Consider the following 9200-nt stretch of genomic DNA (forward strand, 5'->3'; position numbering starts at 1 on the left):
CCTTTTACGATTCATTTTTAGTGAGGATGGGTTTCAATTAGAGCACTCAATTAAACTATAATTTGGATGGTGAGTAGTGTGAAAAAAAAAATCAAAAATGTGTCACTATCGTTGCTGTTTATCCTCTTTAAATTGTTATATCTTTTTATTTAATATTTATTCTTTTTTTAAAACAATTTGTTTCCATTTTGAAATTTCTGAAGATAATATGACAAGTTAGGTAATGTTGCCAATTTCCATTTCTACTGCATTTTTCTCAATTAATCAAAGAAACAATGATAAGCGAGCAAAACTTTATTTTTATGAAGAGAATTTATTTTATTTGAAATAAATCGATTGTAAATGAAAATATTTTTTAAAAAATTTAATTTCTTTTAAAACTTTAAACAAAAATCTTCACCAAATGACGCAAAGTGAGAGAATAATAAATTTTGTCGACAAATAATTCAATTTTAGGGAAACAACAAGATACTTATGGTAAATGGTCTTATTTTTTTCACAAGTTTATGAAATCTCTTGTAATTCAAGTAAAAATCTTAAATGTAAAATAAAAATTTATCACATATTAAAAATTCTATTATATTTAATAACTTATTGCATTTCTTTCTTCCAATAAATGGAATTTCTTTATCCACATTTCCAAATTTCTTTATCCACATGAAAAAGTTATAGGCCATATTGGCACGCTATACTAATATCTTCTTACTTTTCTTTTCAGTGGGCCATTTATTACTAAAAATTTAATCTGAAACTATCAGTTGGCCATATTACTCTCAAATATTGCAGCTTAGTCCCGAAGTATCTGTAACCGTTTTTTTAAATTGGCTTGCCAAAAATATGATTACGTAAAAACGATAAAAGTAGTTTTCATGAAGAGTCCAGATTCAATGATTTAACAAAACATTTTCAAATCATTATCCTGATTCATTCATTCGATTGTTATTCAAATTTATTCTATTGAAAAATCTAAATTCAACGTATTTCTCTTTTTTTATATGAATTCACACATATTTTTCGTCTACTGAATACTTTAGAAAATTTTACATAGTATGCATAATAAGAAATAGTAGTAGCGAAGCAATTATTCTGAGACTTGGACTTAACAAAAAATTATATTTTAGAAACACAAATTAACAGAATTTCATGAATTTTTTTAAAGAAAAAGCAGTAAAAGCTCCCGTTTCGCTTAATAGATTTCTGAGTTATGAGAAAATTTTCTTAATTCTTTTCAAAACATGTGTTCTTGTTGAAATACTGTGCATCTTTGATTGCACCAAAAAAATCCAGGTTCATTTCGTTATCCATACATCGCAGATTACCGAAAAAGAAACACAGTTCACAGAAAAGCGGAGCACTTGTCTCTTTGTTGAACTTACGTATTTATAATCTTTTTCGCTTTTGATCAGAGCCGAAGGTTTAACCTTTAATTGGTTTTCGAACTTCTTCAAGAAAAGACTCGATGAAAGATCTTTTCTTTTTCTTCATCAGAAAGAGAGTGTTTTGGGAGAAAGTACTTTTTTGTGTGTATTTTGTATTTATTTATTGTTTCCTTTTCTTCAGTTCCTGTGTTATTTGAGTCGCTGGTATAGAATGTAAAAACAACTTTCAGGGCAAACAATGAATAGAAAATAAAAATCGCCTTTTCAATGGCTTCGCTATCTTTTTAAAACGAATATATTTATCTTAGAAAAAATAATGAAATGTTGAATCAGCTGAGTAAATAAAAAGACTTCTTTTCAGAAAACATTTTTTAATTACTTATTTTAATCGAATTCTTTTAATTTTCTTCTGAATGGTCTAAAACTACATTTTTGGTTCTCTTATTGCTCTTGTAGCCAACAAAGGATTGAGAAACGAATATTAATTTTTTGACAAAGAAAAAAACTAATTTTCTTGATGTTAGAATTCATACTGTCTGTCGTTCAAATTACATTAGTAAAAGGTAAACTTTATTTTGTAACACAACTCTGAAATAATTTTTATGAAAATGTCGGTTTCATTTCATTCTTGTGAGTTCGAATGCATATTGAAATAAACCTCTTTCATTTTCGCAGATTTTTGGCTGTTATTTTGAATTTGATTTTGTTTCATTGAAAACAAGAAGCATACTTACAACTCCTGTTAATAGAATCACGGAAATGATGGCATATCAGAAAATACTTAGCGAATGTTTCTTATACAAATTTAATTAAGATTTGAAATTGAAAATTTGATGCATTCTTTGAAAGGAAATTTTTTCGTCTTTACATTTCGCATTGTGATGTTTATAGATTATTATTTATAGACAAATAGATTTTTTTTCCAAATCATTTATTTCATCTTTACGAGAAAATAGTTTAATGATAATGATGCGTTTTTGGCTTGTTGTTCGTTTGCTTTTCCTATACTTACTTTCATTAGAAAAAAATTTATTTTGGCAAAGTTAGGCAGACTGGGTTCTTAATTTGGCAATTGCCTAGATATTTCTACTCAAAATAATGAAAGAAATTTAACTAAAAGTGTGTGGGGGGGGGATTATTATTTTATTATTTAAGATTACTTTCAGTGAAATTAAATCTTGTGCTTTCATTTAATTTATCAGTCTTTTGAACTCGAGTTCAAATTAAATCAAGAATCCTTGAACTTTTGGATGATTATTTAAACAATATTTCTAATTTATTACTTTTTTCAAGTTTTATATAATGTTGCTTTTTATTCTAGAAAAATAAACTACTTAACTATTGTCCAATTTTCTATAATATTAAGATTAGAAATTTTTAAAAGTTTGATTAAAATTACTTTTGATTTTTAACTTTTATAATTAATTGAATTTTATAATTAAGAATTTATTTATTAAAAATTTTAGAATTAATTTTTATAATTGATTTAATAATTAATTGAATTAAAATCCTGGTGTTTCTGTTTATCAAAATTGGTTATTTAACAACTCTGCTTTAAGTAATTCACTTATACACTCCATGTTTCATATAAAGATAATCGTTTCGACAAAAATCAATTGATAAGATTGCATTTCTGTTGTCTTAGAGCAGCTCTATTAATTTTACGAATAAATAATGAAGTGTTAAAATGATTTTGAAATACAAAACTATTTTCAGAAAAAAAAATTTAAGTTATTTATTTTAAGTAAATTCTCTGCATGGTAGCTAAATAATTAGTTTTTAATTCTCTAACTACTTTCGGAACATTCAAAAGATTATGAAACAATAAACATTAATTCTTTTTATAAAAAAACTTGCTATTACCCACGACTTCGTTCGCGTGGAATTTTTGATGTATATGTATGATCTAGAAATCTTGCGCCTCAATCGTTACCTAAGCTCCGTTAACGATTAGGTCATTGTGAGTGCCATCCAGCCTATGCACGATATCTTCTGATAAAGAGTCCTTGCATTTATCCCACAGCTGGAGGGAGTTTGATAGTCCACAAGTGCACACTAAAATTGCAAACAGGTCATTGTGACCAAAACGACAAGGCTGCCCATCACCGTCTGGTTGCCGTGCATGTCCTGCAGGCTGCGGTTTAACGCCTGCTTGTGCGACATTGTGCATTCATCTCATACTATTAACTTGCACTGCTGCAAAAGGACTCCCCGGCCGCTATTTTTGGTGACGTTGCATGTTGGGGTATCTTTGCTTGCAAGATTAATTTGAAAACGGAATGTGTAGTCCGGCCACCGTTAAGCAAAGTTGCAGCAATGCCCGAGGACGCTACAGCCAGAGCTACAGTGCGCGAAAAAAGTATAAGGACAGCATGTAATTGCATGAAAATATGCTTTATTTCCATTTCACCTAAATGAACTTTTTGTATTTCTTACTTCTGCTGCATAATTTTGTGATAACACTTATACCACATAAAAAACATAATTTAGCTTCAAAATATTGATTTTACAAAATTTAACATTAAAGGAAATACGGAAAAAATTATAAGAACATGTTGTAAAATACTTAAAAAATGTTTCAATAATCAAGAAAACTACCTTTTTTTTCAATCACTTGAATAAGCCGAGAGGTCATAGATCCTGAAAGATCTTTTAAAATGTCCACAGATATTTTTTCCCAATCGTCCTTGACAGCGACGACAAGATCTTGTGTACTTTTATACTGTGTGCCGTTTTTATAAATTTCTCGGGCTAGAAGTCCCATAAGTTTTCGATTGGATTAAGATCGGGATTTCTCGCCGGAAAATCAAGTAAATTTACAGAATTAGCTTCAAACCAGTGTTTTGCACTCGTAGAAACATGTATCGAAGCATTATCCTACTAAAAAATATAGTCCCCTGAAGTAATTAGTGGCGCTTCAGGTAACAAACTTTCTCCTAACATATCAACATACCTGTCTGAATTCATTTTACGGTTGATAAATACAATTGGAGTGGTTCCATTTGCCGCAAAAGTGTCCCATACCATAACCGAGCCACCACCATATTGACGCCTGGAAAACACTTCCTTGGTCTTTCGCAGATCATACCAAAAATAACGAAACCCATCAAGATCAGGTCCATCAAGATTGAACTTTTTTTCGTCCAAAAAAATTACATCAGCTCATTTTCGACCAAGAGAAATGTATTTTTTGGCAAAGTTAACTCTTCTTTTCTTATGATGATTTGTAAGAGGGGGGCGTGACACTAATTTCCCATAAGAAACTTGAGGATGTTTACTCAAAACATTTTGAACAGTCCTTGTTGAGCATGGTAAACTCAAATTTTGTCTAACTTCATTTGCAGTTTCTCTTTTCTCGCAAGCTCTCCTTACAATCATTCTTTTTTGTCGACGAGTGAGAATTTCTGGTCTCCCAGTTCGCTTTTTCATACCATACATCCCAGGATTTTTTAGAAAATTATAAACCACCGTTTTAGATCTCTTGATTCTTTTTGAAATTTTACATCCACTTAATCCACATTCTCGAAAAGCAACAATTTTTCCTTTTTCAGAGTCAGAAAGTTGAGTTCCTTTGGGCATCGTTTAAAAATTCACACTGAAAGTCGCCGAGTGGGAAATTCTTTTTGCAAATGAATCGTTTAACTCGGAATTGTCATTTTATGCTTTCAAATATGCAAATTTTTAAATAATTACTGGAGAAAAAGCAATGTCCTTATACTTTTTTCCGTTTTCATTTAGGTTTAAAAATCAAAATTTAAATTTTAGCAGATTTAAAATTGAAAATTTTAATTACTTTATGCATAAAATATTTTAGTTTTACTTCTATTTTTTCTAAAAAAATTTGCATACGATTCTGTAAACAAGGCTTCTAGATTTGGCGATTTTTCGCGTGTCCTTATAATTTTTTCGGGCACTGTATATTGCTGTCCTTGCAGAGTTGGACTAGCAGAAGATTCAAATCAAGTCCGTATTTTTTTAAAATCAAGTCTATTTTATTAATCGATTCAAATAGCTACAACAGTATAATACACGTAATTTTTAAACTTTTAATTAAAATGAAAATACAGTTGTCAACAATAATTACAAGCTGCGCATGCGTGAATTTTCAACGCCAATTGGAGTAATGCAAATGCGTGAATTTCTACGCCAATTGGGCTAACGCAATGCAGATTAGAAATTTTTAATTTCTTTTATTCTATTTTATTTTTATTTAAAAGTACTTCAGAAGGAATCCGAAAGATCGATTCATTAACAATGTTTAATTTTAAATGCATCAAACACTAAGAAAATAAACAGAATCATTTGAAATAATCGGCCGAAAAAATGTTAAGCTTAACCTCGTTAGCGTGGGAAAAAAGACTGAAGCCTTACTCATTTGGGGGGGGGAGAAATGAAAAGAATTTTGGCGGGAAAGTTAGTTTTTAATTAATAAAAAATTTGGGCGGAATAAATAGTAGCCTGTGTCTTACTCCAGACTATAATCTATCTCTGTGCTCAATTTCATCCAATTCCGTTCAGCCGTTCTGACGTGATTGACTAACAAACAGAGGTAAACAAAGACATGTATTGCCTATACATACCACAGCTCTTGCTATTTGCACATGCGCAGTTTGACGCTTTCACGCATGCGCGGAATAATTAAAATCGCAATTTTAAAACTCCTTTTTTTTATTTTGATATGGCTTTAATATACTAAAACCTTTCCCAATAAATGGTCTACAAAATGGTATAAATATCTCCAATATCCATTAACTGTTTCTCGAGTTTTCTTTCAGGAAACTTCATTTTATACTATGTTTAAAATATAAATATGATTTCTATGAGCAGATAAGTAATATTCTAATTCAAACAGCTTTGGTTTCAGATTTTTGAAATAATTAGCAGATAAGAATATTTTAGTGTCATTCTAATAATCAAGTCGTGCAATGTTGATAGTGGTTCACAAGGAAAGAAAGCAATACGAGAAATAATTCATTCCCACAAATAATATTCGTTGGTTGAATGTTGGTACCACTTTTGCCAATGAAAATTGGATTACAGCGCGTTGAACGAATTCGGAAACGTCCGGGGCTCGATGAGATTCTTTTCATCAAGTTTATCTAATTACAAAAAAAGGTAAGCAGCGAAGTTAATTGTTTATATTGATTTCTGTTTCTACATATCACAGAAATCTCTATGACTTTAATAATATAATTAAAACCAAAATAGTCATTCATTCATAGAAATCTTATATTTCGAATTTAGTTACTTTTAATATACCATTAATTAGTGTTTCTTGTTATAGATATATATATGCGTGTGTGTAATGATATCGCTTAATCTAATTTAAATCCTAATTAATTTCTTAGCTTCTCTCCTAACAAATATTAACTTCATTCTAAAATGTTCTCTTATTTCCTGATCCAATTCCACTTCTTTTATTTAATTGACTCTACTCGAGTTCTGTAAAACTGCTTTAATCAGAACTTTCACTCGCTCCAAATGAAGGGATAAAATTCTTGTACATATTATGGATAAAAATCTTTGGAAATTCTTTTAAAAGATGTGTAAATTCCTTTTCCTAAATCGACATGTGTCAAAGAAATCCTTATCAGAATTTCATAGTATAAAACCACGTGGAAAAATATGTCGCTCTCTTTTGCTCTTGTGTCGCGCTGTAGAATGACGTCGCTTCTTTCTTGTACATATTAAGCCTTCGGGGATGGAATAAATCAAGTTTAAAAAGTCAAAAGTGTTTTCTCTCTTCGGCCATGAAACTGTTTAAAAAATATGTGTTTACATTATAGAGAGGGGGGGGGGAGATAGGGATAGAGACGGACAGATGGATGGAAATTTTTGTCTTTACATTTCTGTGGATATATGTGTATAACTAATGCAAAATAAAACATCAGACGACTTTAGACATCTTATTTGTAAGAAAAAAAAATTAGTTGAAATCTTAAAACAATTGTCAACTATAACAATCGCGAGGGTCATTAACGTCATTTGTTCAGGGAACAGAAAACATTCATAAGCAAATTGCGGTTATAACCGATGAGAGTTTTTATGAGAGAATTGCAAGAAAAATGTGACAATTTTCACTACTAAACATTTTACTAACGTTGTAATCTCAATGTACCCACACACACAAAATATGCGCTTGTGGGACGTGATTTTAAAGCTATTCCTCTTGCTTCTGTGTTCTATTAAACAAAGCAAAATAATTTGCTTCTAAGCTTGAATATTACTTTTCTCCAAAATCTAGTTTTCCTTATTTGTTTTTTTTCGCTGGCAGGTGTGAATGAAAGAAACCTCGGTCGAGGGAGGCTCTGCGGGGATTTTCTGCCCGATTGGCCGCTTCCATTTTACAGAACCCACGAGGAGATATCGAGGAACAAAGCGGAAAAAACCCGCTTCCGAAAGATTTGAAATCGAAGAGAACTTGAGCGAGAAAATCTCCCGCTTTTTGAATGAGAAATCCGCACTTTAGCCACAAGAAAATGATACAAATAAAAACCGGAGAGAGAAACGCCATGAGCCTCATGACTGCAAAAGCAAAGGCCCCGGCGGCTGCTACAGAAAGAAAAAAAAAGAGGAGAGAAAAAGATAGGATAAAATTCTTTCCTTTTCAATTTCGCCTTAGTTTTTATTCCTTTTTTCGGAGGCTACTTACGCTCTTTTGTTGTTAGAGAAGACGCCTTATTCCGAAGAAGAAATCTTTCTTTAGTCAAGAAAATGGTAGCTGCGCGTTAAAGTCTTTAGGGATTCTTTTTTTCCTTCTATGAAATGAATGGCGAATTCAGAGGTTGCGGGGCTTCACTTTTACCCTCCAACCAATTAAATGGGCTATTCTAAAATTCCAAAAACGTGCTTTTAGGACGGAGTTTTAGTCTTCCTTAAAAAAAATCCAAATTGGAAAGCTCATTGTTATTGCTTTTCAAAGACGGTAAATTCGAAGAAATTTCTGTGAGTGTTACTCTCAATATGAGATTAAAAAAAGTTTTTTTTCGCTTCTATTTGTTTGGAAAAGCTGAATTTACGCTTACAGCGACTGGTAAATTTTAAAAAAAAATATATTATTACAAGATAAACAGAATAGATTTACTAAGTTAATTATTAATACGAATTTATAATTTTTAAAGAAAACTTTTGAATTAAAAAAAACATTTTTTTAAAGCCACATTTTTAATAGGGTACTAAAATGCATATATTATTTGATTCATTTCAACTTTTTAGTTTTGATTTCGTTAAATTAATTATATATTTAAAATAATTTGCAAAACAAAACCCCAATACCTTAGTTCCAACCACTTATCCGATTTCGTCAATTGTTATTTCCTATGAAAGTATATGATCTCCAGATAAGTCATGAAGGGTTGCCTCTCATCCACCATCCTCCATTTTTAAGATATGTCGGTAAATAAATGGCAAAATAATGGCATCGATCTTATAATTTTGTTATTTTGTAAACTTTGTTAACTAATCAAATTATTTTGCAAATATAAGTTTAAAAATGCTGTCTCTTTTGCGATAAGTGTGTATAAGGTTTAAATAAAATTCGTTATTCAAATCACTCACTTATTATGATAATATGTAAAACGGCATCACGAAATTAAAACTATTTATACGATGAGTAGCTAGTTAACTACATACAGAGCCACCCCTCACCCTGAGAAAAAAATTGGAACTAGCACTCTCTTCTTTAAAAATGTCGATTTATTTCGATGACACCTACTTCTGATTGATTGCAAAGTCTCATTAAACTTTAACAACTTTAAAATGAAACCAAGAGAAATGATGGAGAAAGAGACAGAAACGAAGTAAAAAAGTTGAAAACGAAGG

Source organism: Argiope bruennichi, chromosome 9 (assembly GCF_947563725.1).
Source record: "Argiope bruennichi chromosome 9, qqArgBrue1.1, whole genome shotgun sequence".
Classification (NCBI taxonomy): Eukaryota; Metazoa; Arthropoda; class Arachnida; order Araneae; family Araneidae; genus Argiope; species Argiope bruennichi.